The sequence below is a fragment of the Oryctolagus cuniculus genome, chromosome 5, assembly GCF_964237555.1.
Source record: "Oryctolagus cuniculus chromosome 5, mOryCun1.1, whole genome shotgun sequence".
In the NCBI taxonomy this organism is placed as follows: Eukaryota; Metazoa; Chordata; class Mammalia; order Lagomorpha; family Leporidae; genus Oryctolagus; species Oryctolagus cuniculus.
The window spans coordinates 57,658,368-57,673,695 of NC_091436.1; the positions used below are offsets into that span (position 1 = coordinate 57,658,368).

The 15,328-nt window shown below is 41.2% G+C and overlaps 1 long non-coding RNA gene across 1 annotated transcript in view; it reads left to right on the forward strand.

Moving 5' to 3' along the window:
- The window catches only part of LOC127492986 (uncharacterized), a 98,542-nt gene extending 89,217 nt beyond the window's left edge, over positions 1-9,325 (forward strand). Inside the window, exon 3 of the long non-coding RNA XR_007922863.2 lies at positions 8,806-9,325. This is a non-coding gene — a long non-coding RNA (uncharacterized lncRNA). The remainder of the gene's footprint in view (positions 1-8,805) is intronic.
- The last annotated feature ends 6,003 nt before the right edge of the window (positions 9,326-15,328 follow it).

Here is a 15,328-nt window from a genome sequence, read left to right on the forward strand (position 1 = left end):
ACGGTTGATTTTACTCTCAATGTACTCTGTGAAGACAGGAGTTTAAATAAAAATGCATGGAAGTGCATTAGAGGCCGTTTTTGAGCCCTAAAAAATCACATAAATTCAGGAAAACAAATGCACTGTGACAAGAAGGAATGACAATTATGGACTTGGCATTGTGAAAGTCCACCAATGTTGCTTTTCAAACATGGGAAGCTTTGCTCAGCATTTGCTTAAATGAGGAAGAAAATGTTTAAAATGTTAGGCATATTATGAGTATTTGAATATTCGGTTGGTTTCCTGTGTTATATCTCTGGAACTTTCCTGATTGACCTATGTATTCTAATGCTGAATGGTATTTCCTGTGTCAGCCTGAAAGTTGGAATGACTGTTCAAGTGAAGCTGTGGGGACAGAGATGTTGAAATGGTGACTAGTGCATACAACATAATTGAATTTTGATCTTTTTTTTTTAAAGATTTATTTATTTATTTGAAAGGCAGAATTACAGAAAGGCAGAGGCAGAGAGAGAGAGAGACAGAGAGAGAGAGAGAGAGAGGTCTTCCAACTGATAGTTCACTCCTTAGATGGCCACAATGGCCAGAGCTGCACCAATCCAAAGCTAGGAGCCAGGAGCTTCCTCCGGGTCTCCTACACAGGTGCAGGGGCCCAAGGACTTGGGCCATCTTCTACTGCTTTCCCAGGCCATAGCAGGGAGCTGGATCGGAAGTAGAGCAGCTGGGACTTGAACTGCCACCCATATAGGATGCCGGCCCAGCAGGCGGCAGCTTTACTCGCTATGCCACAGCACCGGCCCTTCAATTTTGATCTTAAAATAAGCCACATACACTGAATAAATACGTAAATATCTATGAAATGAGCACCTTATCATAACTTATGTCTGATTTTTATTATCAAGACTATTTCCTTATGAAACTGTAACTTTTGCCTTGAAGGGTTGGCCAAGGATTATTTTTTGTGTTTTCTTTTAGTCTTAAGTCTCAAATTATCAGATGTGATGTGTGAAGAGGTCTTTTGAAACAGAACCATGATAGTTACAAATGGAAATTTTTTTAAATGTAACTTTTTAAAAAAGATTTATTTATTCATTTGAAAGGTAGTGTTATAGAGAGAGAAGGAAAGAGGGAGAGAGATAGATATCTTCCATCCTTTGGTTCACTCCCCACAAAGCCACAATGGCTGGGGCTGGGCCAGGCTGAAGCCAGATCCAGAGCTTCATCCAGGTCTCCCACATGGTGCAGAGGTCAAAGGACTTGGGCCATCTTCTGTTGCTTTCCCAGGAGCATTAGCAGGGAGCTGGATCAGATGTGGAGCAACAGAGACTTGAACCACTGTCCATATAGGATGCTGGCACTACTGGCAGGGGCTTAACCTTCTACGTTACAGCACCAGCTTCAACAGATGGAAATTTATATAATTTTCCTTCTTTTTCTCCAGTATGTACTGTTTCCTTATGGAATATTCTCACTTTTTTTCTATTATTTAAAATTACATGTGTGATGGAGCCATTACCATTTGCCCTGAGAGATTATTTCACAAAATAATGGGCCTGGTTACAGATATTTTTGTTCACTGATTTCCCATATAACATTTATCTTGCTCAATTTCATTCTGTTATCCCTTGGATCACCTGTAAGTTCTTCAGAGAACATTGTAAGGTGCTCTATTTGATAGGAACTAGAACCCTCTCCCAAATTCCATTAAGGAAAAAAAAGATATGAAGTCTCATGTTACACTTGATCTTAGCCAAAAGGCCAAGAAGTGATTGAAATCTCATGTTAATCACAGCTACAGAAGATAATTCCAAGGAGGGAATTCCTAATTGCCCAGCAATAATCAACCTTCTTATATTTTAAATTCAATTGAATAATTATTTTTTTCAAAGAGTTAGGGGAATCCTGGTTTCCTCAAGGAACAAGGTGTGTATTTGTGTGCTGTGTGGTGGTGGAGGTAGTGGTGGTGTGTATGTGTGTGTGTGTGCAACTTGCATGGAAAAAATAAAATTATATTCAAGATGTCATTGAATCTTCTACTCTTCTCCCCCGTCCCCTTTTAAACTTTAGACTTATTATCTTTCTCTTTATCAAAATAGCAAGGCCTCCAAATTTGAATGGCCTGTGTACATGCTTCTTTGCTTCTCTTAAAACGAGGTGTGTCACCAGCAGCTCTGCTGGAACCACAAGGAAAGTATGGCTTGAGTTCTTGCTCTTGCTGCATCTACTTAAACAGGTAAGTGATCTCGGAATAGGGCAGCAACTGGTGCTGCCAGTGTATTTGTCAGTTGAAGAAGAATATGAACTTCGTTAAATTAGACTAAGTGATCGTCCTTGGGTGGACTACCTAAGACATTCAACCAATGAAAGAAACTGTACTAGCTCTTTCTACAAAATGAAATAAAGACAATACAAGACAAATAAAAACAGCAGAAACCAACAGAAGCTCTGCGTATGTAACTTTCCACCTTCAACACAGAATACTCAAGCAAACAATTTGTACTATTAGGTCCGCTTCTGTCTGATAGAAATAGACTTGTTTTATTTATTGTGTGTTTATTAAAATTTCACAAGGAGGCTTTATGATTGTGGACATCTCTTAAACATAGTCACAGAACTGGATTAGAAAAACTCACAGATATCTTTTGAAGTAGATGTGAGAAGGGTCAGGCCCTTTGTTTTTGACACACACCAGACCTCTTCTTTATGGGAGAATAAATAAAATAAGAGATCTGGTGCATTTGGTCTGGGGCTGCCTAGAATTTGATCTCTAATAAGTTAATGTTGTATCAGTGTATTCAGTCTGGCTTCAATTGCTGTCAATAACCAGGACCATCCCAATCTGTCATAGTCCAGAGCCACTGACTGCACGGCTTCAGCGGTTTTGGTTTCTGTATATCCAGGGCTGAAAGGAAAGCTGCATCAATGGCAAGGACTGAGATACTGAAATGGTGGCTAGCACATGCAACACATTCTAATTTTGATCTTAAAATAAGCCACACACACTGAATAAATTTATAAATATCTATTAAATGACCACCTTACCACAAATTATATCTGAGTTTTATCATCAAGACTATTTCCATTTAAAAGTCTTTGACTCGGGCCGGCGCTGCGGCTCACTAGGCTAATCCTCCACCTTGCGGCGCTGGCACACCGGGTTCTAGTCCCGGTCGGGGCGCCGGATTCTGGCCCGGTTGCCCCTCTTCCAGGCCAGCTCTCTGCTGTGGCCCGGGAAGGCAGTGGAGGATGGCCCAAGTGCTTGGGCTCTGCACCCCATGGGAGACCAGGATAAGTACCTGGTTCCTGGCTTCGGATCAGCGCGGTGCGCTGGCTGCAGCGCAGCAGCCGCGGTGGCCATTGGAGGGTGAACCAATGGCAAAGGAAGACCTTTCTCTCTGTCTCTCTCACTGTCCACTCTGCCTGTCAAAAAATAAAAATAATAATAATAATAAAAAAGAAAGGACTCTTGCCTTGAAGTATTGGCCAAAGATTATTTTTTTGTATTTTCTTTTAGTCTTGTATCCCAAATTGTCAGATATTATGTGTGAGAGGCTATTTGAAGCAGAACCATGATAATTACAGATGCAAATCTTTTAAATATAACTTTGTTTTTTAAAGATTTATTTATTAATTCAAAAGATAGAGTTACAGAGAGAGAAGAGAGAGGGAGAGAGAGAGAGATCTTTCATCTGCTGGCACATAACCCACTGTCTGGAAAACTGAATAATGAATCATATACTATTTAGGAGAAAGCTTCTTATGAGCAGTCATGTATTTAGTATTGTTGACACTCAGTGCTCATCATTTTTAATACTGCCAGATGAAAAGTCCATTTTGTAATAATCATAATATGAAATGAGTAATAATAATGACTGGAAGAGAAGCATAGAAAATACAGTTTTCTTGAACATAACATATACATAAGCAGGAAAGTAAGTAAAATAAAAATCAAGTAATGTTAGAGGACAAAAGTATCTTAATTATCTGTATAAACACTGAAAATATAATGATTTCCTGAGAAAAGGAGAAAATTTTTGTACTGCTGTGTACTCTGTCCTATGACCACAAATTAAATAATTTTCATTTTTTTGAGAGGCAGACATAAAGGAGGAGAGAGAGACACCTCCTGTTGGCAGATTCACTACCCAAATGCCCACAATGGTTGAGACTAAGCAGGGAAAATGCCAAAGTCAAAAACTCAGTCCAGGTCTCCCACTTCAGGTCTCCACACCATCATTGCCTCCCAGGGTTTGCATTAGCAGGAAACACTACTCAAGACCTGATGCCAGAAATTGAACACTGGTTGACCAGTACGAGATGTGGCTATCTTAACTGCTAGACAAAATAGTACTTTAAGCTTTTAAATACAAGTAACTCCATGTTGTCACATAGAGGCAAAATGGAAGCAACTCAAGCATTTTTCCCTTTGGTTACATAGTTATTGGTTTGAATCCATGGTTTTAAACATATGAAGCCATAGGACCCAAAGAGTGTTATCCAGACGAACCCAAGTGATTCCAAAATATTTCAATTTAGTTTCAAAAAGAATGGGGATGGCTGCCTCTGATGGGGGGTTCTTGGACAATTTCCACATGGAAGAGAATGTTTACTATTGAATAATATATTTCTTATGATTTGAAGATTACATACAAGGGTACTTCAAAAAGTTTGTGGAAAATTGGAGAACAAAAATATAAATAAGGTGGGCTTTTAACCTAGTGGTTAAGATGCCTGCATCCCATATCAGATTTCCTGGGTTTAATAACTGGCTCTGACTTCTGACTCCAGCTTCCTGCTACTGTAGATCCTGAGAGGCATATTTTAATTAATTCAGTCCCTGCCACTCGCATGGGAGATATGGACTGAGTTCCAATCCCTGGGCTTTTACCTCAGGTAGGTGCCATTGCAGGCATTTGGGAAGTAAATAGGTTCTCTCTCTCTCTCTCTAATATATTTAAAAACATTTTTTTTTCTTGAAAAGAACTCTATTTTGGTATAAATTTTTGAAATCCATCATATGCATATATATTATTAAAACTCAATAGTAACCACAAAATTGCATAAAACTTGGCCAACAAGATGTTTCAGGTGGGGTTATTTTATCATTGGCATAGTTCAGAATTGATCAAGCATGGAGGAAGTAAAAAACAGAGTGACTTTGAGTTTACTATTTATTTTAGCTTATTATTGTTCAAAGATTCTTATTATTTAAAATTTTTAAATTCTCTACAGACAATAAATTGCTTGTACTGGAAGCAGGGCACTCTCATTGCCCTTTTCTTTGTGTGCCACTTTGGAAAAGATTAATTTAACTTTAAATACAATTTGAGAAGAGAAAAATTAAAAATGAAGTTATCCATTTCTGTTTGCCTTTCATAGTTAGTAGGTATCCAGTAACTACTTTTTGAATTCCCAAGTAGAAGAGAGAATGAAGACTGATGGCACCCCCCAGAAGAGGGCTGTGGAGTGAGAAGGAGTAGCATGTCAGTGTTAGACCCCACTGCAGAGGAGCCAGGACATCAGCACTTTAGAAAGGGAAGTGAGCAGTACACCAAAGAGCTGATGTCAACTGTCAGTGACTGTCCTGGGGTTGGGGTGGAAGAGCAGAAGCAAGTCCGTTTTTCTAAGCTTAACTTCCCATCTTACTCATTTTGCTTCTACCTTTGACCAGGGTTAGCCATGTATGTTTTCCCCTTTCTCTGCTCAGTTCCTGAGAAGACCCCTCCTACTCTTCCTTTTTGTGGCTTATCTGCTTCTGATAGTGCATAGTGAAACTGTGCAAAACAGTGAACACTAAAGTGCATCCCAAGGTCACCCAGAACATTTGCATCAAATGTGTGGCAGAAATAGTGGGTAGGTTGCATTGAAGAGTTTCTGAACTTCCTTCTGAGGCTCAGTTGTCTCTTGCTGACTTGGAGTTGGCAGAGGAAATCTGCCATCCTTTGCAGCCATTTTTGTACACTTCCTCTCTAGACAAAACAAGGGCAACCAAGAAGTACAACTCTTGGAGACAGTTCTTAATCATTCTTTTTTAGTCCTCATCATCCTGTCCAATTGCCAAAAAAAATAAGAATGTCTTATAACTTGTTTAAAGTTTAGTCCTCCTTCTCCTAATTGCTAATCAAAAATAGAACTTTAATGAACCTATTAAGATGGCTACTATAAAAGGAAGGAAGGGAGGGAGGAAGGAAAGAAGGAAGGGAGGGAGGAAGGAAAGAAGGAAGGGAGGGAGGAAGGAAAGAAGGAAAAGAAAGAAAATAAAGGAAAAGGGGCCAGTGCCGCGGCTCAATAGGCTAATCCTCCACCTAGCAGTGCTGGCAAACCAGGTTCTAGTCCCGGTCAGGGCGCCGGATTCTTTCCCGGTTGCCCCTCTTCCAGGCCAGCTCTCTGCTGTGGCCCAGGAAGGCAGTGGAGGATGGCCCAAGTGCTTGGGCTCTGCACCCCATGGGAGACCAGGAGAAGTACCTGGCTCCTGCCTTCGGATTGGCGCGGAGCGCCGGCCACAGCGCTCTGGCCGCAGCGGCCATTGGAGGGTGAACCAATGGCAAAGGAAGACCTTTCTCTCTGTCTCTCTCACTGTCCACTCTGCCTGTTAAAAAAAAAAAAAAAAAAAAAAAAAAGAAAATAAAGGAAAAGGAAAGAAAATAAAAGAACAAGTACTGGAGACAATGTGGAGAAATCAAAATCCTTGCATTGTCAATGAAGATATAAAATGATACAGCCACTGTGGAAAAATATGGCAGTTCTTAAAAAAATAAAAATGAATAAAGTTAACAAATGAACCAACAACTTCATCTTTGGGCATACAACAAAAAGAATTGAAAGCAGGATCTTGAAAAGATATTTGCACATCCATGTTTATGGAAGTATTGCAATATTCAAAAGGTAGAAGCAGGGGCAGGTGCTGTGGCACAATGGGTTCAGCTAATGGCTGTAATGCCAGCATAATCCACCATATCACAATGCAGGCAGGACTGCTGGTTCTAGTCCTGGCTGCTCCACTTCCAATCCAGCTCTCTGCTCATGCAGCCGGGAAAGAAGTGAAAGATGGCCCAAGTGCTTGGGTCCCTGCACCCACATGGGAGTCCCAGACGGAGTCCTGGCTCCTGGCTTCATCCTGGCCCAGCCTTAGCTATTACAGCCTTTTAGGGGATTGGAGATCGATCCTTCTTTCTCTCCCCCCTCACCCCGCCTGTCTGTAATTCTGCTTTTCAAATAAATAAGTCAATTTTAAGTAAATAAATAAGGTAAAAGCACCCTAAAAGTCCAAAGATGGATGGATAAACAAGATATGGTATATACATACAATAGGATATTATTCAGTCTTAAAAATGAAGGAAATCAGATACATGCTACAATATGGATGAACTTTTATGCTAGATGAAATAAGCCAGGCACAAAAAGACAAATAATGTATGATTTCACTTATATGAGGCGCCAAGAATAGTCAATTCATAGAGACAGAAAGTGAGATGGTAGTTTTCGGGGACTGGAGGGAATAGGGCATGGGGACAATTGGGTATCGAGTTTCAGTTTGAGAAGATGAAAAAGTTCTGGTGATGGATGGTGGTGCTGATTACACAATAATGTGAATGTACTACTACTGCCGAGCTGTACACTTTTAAAAATGTTTAACATTAACATTTTCTGTTATATGAATCTTACTACAGTTTTTAAAATTAAAAATAGAACCTCAACTTTGATGGTTACATGCTGGTCTTAATAAACATACAGAGAACTACTTCAAGGCAGTTAGTCTGGCCCTGTGGACCACATAACCTTGCTCATGCCAAAGAGGTTTTGAAATCCTTGGGGTTGACGGGGGTGGTTCAAACAGGACATGTGGTTGAATGGTGTTAAGTCAGAGAGAACAATGGAGGATATTGAAGAAATAGAAGCAAGGAAGTGAAATGTGCACCTCTGTCTAATTGGATGATGCGTGCTGAGACTGAAGGTCTACCTCTGTAGCTCCCCTGCATTGTATGGGAGGTGCACTATAGGCTTTGACTCCTGCTGCTGCAGCTTAGGTAAGATGACTCAAGGAAAAAAACTTTTTTTTTTTTTTTGCAAAATGAAATAAGTGACTCAGCAAAATTAGATGTTATATGAATTAAAAGCAAAGTCTTAAAGAACAGATACCCTCAACAGTTGTACTGTTATGTAGATATATTGATATTTAGGTTACCAGGACACAGGTAGCAGGGGTCATTAATGAAAGAAAGCTATGATTATTATGGAGACTATTTGGCAGTAAGAAAACACAGTAATGTGCTTTGATTTATGCCTTTCCTCCCTGGGGCTCACATATGTAATCATTTCTCTCACAATATACTACGAACATAGAGAGGAATGGCTATGATTATCTCCAGTTTATAGAAGGTGAAACTGAGGCACAGAGAATAATTTGGGTGTGAGCTAGTGATTCATTGGCAGGGTTGGAAGTAGAAAACAACGTTCTAGATTCCTAGGCCCAAGGCCTCTTGGCTATAAATAGTTCGCCTCTGTCTGCTGATCTGGCTCAGCAAAGCTGTACCTCAAAGTCTTAAAAAACAGTAAGAATTTGAGCTCTCCCAGCAAGGAAGCCACACAAGGGGATTCGGACTTTCAGGTTCCTGCAGGGCTGAGAGACAGAGTGGATGATGGTCATGTGACTTCAACAGCACTCCGAGAGCATCAATTTTCCTGACTGTCAAATTTCACTCTTTCTCACTTCACGTTAGCAAGAAAATGAGAATTTCATTTTCTTGGCTTAGAAGTCACAAGCCCTGGTTAAGTGCCTCACTGAATAAGTGGCCCTTCTGTGTTCAGGGAGAGACCACCCCGTGACCCAGAGATGCGGTTTCGCAACATGCAGATGGAGGTTCTCAGAAGTCCTCCGCTGGAGCAGCTAAATAGGACTGAGACAACGCGATCCCAGAGACAAAGGTCAGCCCTATTTTAATCTCTGAGTGAGGCTATGACTCTGGGACAAGGCCCTTCTTGTCTGATTTCCTTCTATTTTCAGTGATTCACAAGCCGAAATCTCTTTCATCTGCCACTGCAGAGCCACATCCCCCTTTCAGATTTGTTTGTAAGTTAAAATAGTTCCCATCCTCAATCTCCTTGGAGTGTCTTCTTACAGCCATAGAATTCCTCAGGCTGTGAGCCTAGAGGAGTCCCTGGGGAGGCAGAGACCAGCTTGGAATGCAAACCCTCCCGGGAAGAACCCAGAGTGCAGCAGGAAGTGGGGTTGCTGCTTGCTTGGATGGTCCCACAGAGGCGGAGAGCCAATAACCCAGCAGGTTACAGGCGCTTGCTTCTTGAAGAGTTCACCAGAACTCCGGAAGGCTGTAGCATCTTATTTGGACGTATGCTTACCCCGTGCTGATGGCTAAAGTGAATTCTTTCCAGTGTGTTAGTCACAGCCCTGATGTTCTAGTTACTCAATGATGTTAGTGTGAAAGTGGCTCCCTTAATTTCTTATCAGCTCAAGTCTCATGTTCAGTAATGATTGGTCCACTTGGATCACTGGGAACTAGCATTGGCTTCATACATTTTTTTAAGATTTATTTTTATTTATTTGAAAGGCAGAGTTACATAGAAAGAGAGGAAGAGATCGAGAAGGAGAGACTTTAATCTACTGGTTTTTCACTCCCCAAATGGCCGTAACGGCCAGGAGTAGGCCAAATTGAAGATAGGAGCCTGGGGCTTCTTCCAGGTCTCCCACATGTATGTAGAGCCCAAGCACTAGGGCCATCTTCTGCTGCTCTCCCAGACACACCAGCAGTAAGCGAGATGGGAAGTAGAGCAGCTGGGACTCGAACCAGTGTCCTATGGGATGCTGGTGTCTCAACAATGCTGGCCCCTGAGCCTCATATTTTTGGGCTATTTCTGTTTATCCCATTTTCATATATCCTGTGAGTTTTGCATTTGCTAACTCTCATCTTTTTCCTTGTAATTACATTTACTGAGGAAATCTCCCAAATCACTATTTGTTTTTAATTGTGTAATACCTCAGTTTGATGCAGTCAGAGAAGAATTTCAGTAAGGTAGCTCAGGTTAGCCTTCAGGGGATTATTTAGAGTAATAATAAGGAGTTGCCACTGTTGGAGTATGTGCTCCTTGCCAGGAACTAAGCAAGTGCTTTGCATATATTATCTAATTTAATCTACGTGAGAATCCTGTGAGAGCATTTTACAGACGATAAAACAAAATTAAGGCATGTTAGGTAATTTTCCCTAAGTTACACAGTTAGATCCTGGACAGAGTAAGAGTTTCATTTCAGATTTTCACAACACTTTTACTGAAACTGACAATTCCTGCTTGACCTTCTACCCAAAGTCATTGTGTTGGGTAGCATAAAATGATGTTTTCTGATTTTTCTTACTTTTCCTCTTTCTCTCCCCTTTTATTTTTAAGGAAAAGATCCCTAAAGTCAATGAGAAACTCTGTTGTGCTGCCCTTTTGTTTAGAAGAGGAAATGTGAACTTTGCAATCGTTCCACACATTCTTGCCACTTCCCTAAATCAAAGAGAAAAAAAGACTCGCAAAAACATGGCTAGGATGCATGTTTTCATACCAAAAGGTCAAAACCCAAATATCTCCTAGCTGGCCACAAAGAAATAGTGGGAAGAGAGCCTGGTCACAAAACCACCAGGAGTTGCAAAGAATAAATAAATAAGAGGAATTTTGCTGGGGGTGGGGATGGAGAGAGAAAGGATTAACATTTTGTTTCGGAGCTCTGATCCAAATCTAATGTTTTCAGACGTAAAAATCTAACACAAGACAGAAGGTAAAAATCTAACACAAGACAGAAGGCCTTCGGAGTTGCTTGTGTCAGTGCTCTGCCCACGATGTAAAGTTAAGAACAGATTACCCCTTCCCTCCCCCACTCTTTATTGTTTAGGCCAAGCAAATCACACAATGTATTATTTTTGCTGTGGGCCTCTATCTGCACCTCTGAGCAGGGTGGAGAGCTTAGCTAATTAGCCATAATTTCTGGCCAAAACAAAATTGTTTTGCCTTTAATACCTGGTAAAAGTGTTGGGAAGACTGAATTATTTACACAGATTTTACCTTTGCTTGGTATAAACAGTTATTTTCTGTTTAGGCCATTTCAATTGATTGTTCCAGATTTTTAAGTTACTAGACTTATCTCTGCTCGCAAAGGGAGAAGTAGCTTCATGTTCCTTGGAGATTTGGTTTTCAGGTCACTAACAATGGTAAGGAAGGAAACAAACAGGCGTTCTTGGCTACGACTGCACCTTAGAATCACCTGGGAAGCTTTTAGAAATATACTGGCAGTGGTCATTTGCTCCAGCAGTTCAGAGGCCCCTTGGGGAATGACATCCCATATTGAGGTGCCTGGGTACAACTCCTGGCTCAGCTTCCAGTTCCAATTTCCTGTTGATTTATGCACACTCAGGGAAGCAGCAAATGATGGTTCAAGTATTTGAATCCCTGACACTTATATAGAAGACTCAGATTGAATTCTGGGCTCTTGGCTTCCATTTGGCCCAACCTAGCCCTCTAGCCCTAGCTGTTGACAGCATCTGGGGAGTGAACCAGGGGGATGGAGGATCTCTCTCTCTCTCTCTCTCTCTCTCTCCTCTCTCTGCCCTCCAATAAAAAATAAATAAATACAAAATTTAAAATTATGTTGATGGCCTGGCCCTATCTGAGGCGAACTGAATAAGGATCTGTGGATAGAGTTAAGAGCTCCCTGGATTTTGAAAGTGGTCGGGGGCTGGGGCTGTGGTACAGTGCGTTAACGCCCTGGCCTGAAGCGCTGGCATCCCATGTGGGCGCCAGTTCAAGACCCGGCTGTTTCACTTCCCATCCAACTCTCTGCTATGGCCTGGAAAAGCAGTAGAAAATGGCCCAAGTTCTTTTGCCCCTGCACCTGCATGGGAGACCAGGAAGAGGCTCCTGGCTCCTGGCTTTGGATCGGCTCAGCTCTGGCCGTTGTGGCTAATTGGGGAGTAAACCAGCAGATGGAAGACCCCTCTTTCTCTCTGCCTCTCCTCTCTCTGTGTAACTCTGACTATCAAATAAACAAATCAATCTTTTTTAAAAAAGTGGTCATAGTAGAGAGAGAGAGAGAGAGGAAGAGAGAGAGAGATTGCTTCAAATGCTGCAATAGCTAGGTCTGAGCCAGGCCCAAACCAGGAGCCTGAAACTGTGTTTCTCATGGGTCTCTCATGTGAATGATAAGGACCCAAATACTTCAGACATTACCAGCTGCCTCCCAAGATGCATGTTAGCTAGAAGCTGGGATCAGGAGAGGATCTAGGACTGGACCCAGGCACCCCGATGTGGGAAGTGAACAATCCAAATGACGACATCTTTACCACTGTGCCAAGTGACAGCCTCTCAAAATAATTCTAAACAACAACAACAACAAAGAAAAAGAACAACGTCTGAACAGAACATGTAGAGACTTTTAAATCATTATTCCCTAACCAGTATAATATAACAACTATTTATTCAGCATTTATGCTGTATTGATCATTATAAGTAATCTAGATTTATCCTGGGGGCAGGGTACGCATAAGTTATATGCAAACACTATGCCATTTTATGTCAGGGACTCCAGTATCTATGGATTCTGGTATCCATGGGGGTCCCAGAGACAATCCCCTGTTGATACAGAAAAACATCTGTATAAAAAAGCAAGAGAGTACTTCAGTTCTATAACCTCACTGGTCCACAGACATTTGGATTTTAAGAATAAAAATCAAAGAGAAATGAGGCAAACCTGCAGTGTAGATTTATCTTCTTGCCTTTTCTCACTAACATTGTGGCCTTTAAAAACAGTTCTCAAGCTAGTCATGAAAGCAAATTCTAAAACACAAAAGTTCTTTCAGAAAGATTAAAAAGCAAGTCTCTGTGCTCTGATGAGTACTGCTGAATAGGGAAGAACAACACTGACCAAAGAAGCCTATTTTATAATTATTCATGCATTACTTTCACCAAGTCCCTTATACTTTGCTATCCATTGGTACAGGTGCAATGATTTCCCATGTCTATTTGATAAAGTAGAGGCTCTCAAACTCTTTTACATATCAAAATTACCCAGAGAAATGGATAAAATGCAGATTTCTAGGCCCATTCCCAGAGTTTCTGATTCAGTGGATCTGGGGTGAGGCCCCAAATTTTGAATTTATAACAACAACCCAGATCATGCTGATGTTGCTGGTCCTGGGACCATGGCAGACTAAGGAAGAACTTGAATACCCCTCTTTACAAAGCTAATTACATGAGGCAGCTGTTACAGTGCTGCTTGCAAGGCTGACATCCCCTGTTGAAGTGCCAGTTCAAGGCCTGGCTGCTCTGTTTCCTATCCAGCTTCCTGCTAGTGTGCTTGGGAAGGTAGTGAATGATGGCTTGAGTGCTTGGGGTTCTTCCACGCATGTGGGAGACCAGGATGGAGTTGCTGGTTCCTGGCTTAATCCTGGACCAGACCTGGTTGTTGTGGCCATTTGGGGGCATAAACTATTGGATGGAAGATCTCTTTTTCCCTCTGTCTCTGTCTCTCTCTCTCTGTCACTCTGCCTTTCAAATAAATCTTGAAAAAATTAAATTAAGTAAGAAAATTCAGCTGAAAAATGAAGATTGAATAGTAAAATAGAGCAATACATGAAAGAGCACTTCAAACAGCTCACAGAAACTGTGTATTCAAAACTATTTAGAAATTTCTAAATATTTTGCATCAAAATAAACTTACCCTTTAATTCCATTTTCTATGAGCTTTTCTTAATGCCCTCGTCCATATAGGAAGTGACTATTTTGAGAAGAAAAAGAAAATAAAATGTATTTCGTTATCAAAATATAAATTTGAGAATATTAATTCTATAAAGCAAATTCTGGTTTTGAGCTTTTTTTCTTATTTGTGAAACTTATTTGAAACTTAAGTAATATAACACTTAGCTGCTCTAAAATGAAGTCCAAATGGAAAATTTCCCAGCTCAACCTTGGGATAGCAGCCAATGATGTGAGATTCCATTCCGTTCTTCCTTATATACGTAAGCTGCTTTCAAACAGAATACAATAAAATGGAATGAGCAGTGGCATACCTGTTTTATTTAATAAAAGTGTATACAGCAAGATAACTAAACTGAAAAAGTATTTATTTGGAGACTTGAAATTTTTAGATTCGTTATCTACACAGAAACACAAAGTCAAAAGCAGAGGTAGTCGGAGTCAACATGCAAGCCAGGTGGAGGCTGTGGGCCTGGCTCCATGTTTAAAGAGGGCAACAGCAGCCTATGTTGTCCCATGGTGGATTTATCAAGAGAAACCAGAGGTTGGATTTTTATAACGTGTCATGAATTTTAAGGCCAACCATCCAATTTTCAAAAACAATACTATGTGAATTAAATAAAACACTTGTAGGTCAGATTTGGCCCTGTAAATTCCAGTCTTCAGGGACTAAGTTGACCTGGTTAATTACCAATTCCTTTTTTGCACTCTGGCCAGGTCTCTGCTCAGGTAGCAAATCAGACCAGAGCCTGACAATTTGTCGATTCTCATTTGTATGGTTTTTCTTTAGCTCCGTGGTTCTCAGAGTGTGGTCCTAAATCATGGCAGAATCATCTGGGAGCTTGTTAGAAACCGGCATTTTGTGGCCACTAAGAGCTTCACTGAATGAGAAGCCTTGGGAGCCAGAGATCTGTGTTTTAGCAAACTACTCTGTGAGATGCTGATGCCTCCTAGCAGTCTGAGGGCCGTTAGTTTATCTGAGGAGAACCTAAGGCAGCATGTGGAAAGCAGAACCAGTCTCTTGCGTTGGTAGCAGGATGAGCTCCTCACCTGCATCCCACACTAGGGGCTCTCCCATTCTGTGACATTACAGATGACGCTGGTATTATTACCTCTCTCATCCACCCATCTTGTCTACTTTTCATAACAGCTCTTGCCTATTTTTTGAGGACCATTAGAATATATAGAGATCCTGGCAGCTATTTCTCTAATGGGAAAACAACTTCAGGGCCAGTGTTGTGGCGTAGCCGGTAGAGCCGCCACCTGCATCCCATATGGGTGCTGGTTTGAATCCCAGCTGCTCCACTTTGGATCTGGTTCCCTGCTATGGCCTGGGAAAGCAGTAGAAGATGGCCAAGTCTTAGGGCCCCTGCACCCACATGAGACACCCGGAAGAAGCTCCTGGCTCCTGGCTTCGGATCGGCCCAGCTCGGGCCATTGTGGCCATTTGGGGAGTGAACCAACAGATGAAAGATCTCTCTCACTCTTCTGCCTCTGTCTCTCTGTTACTCTGCATTTCAAAAAAAAAAAAATGAATCTTAATAAAAAGAAAAGAAAATAACTTCAATTATATGAATGAGTCAAAATATAG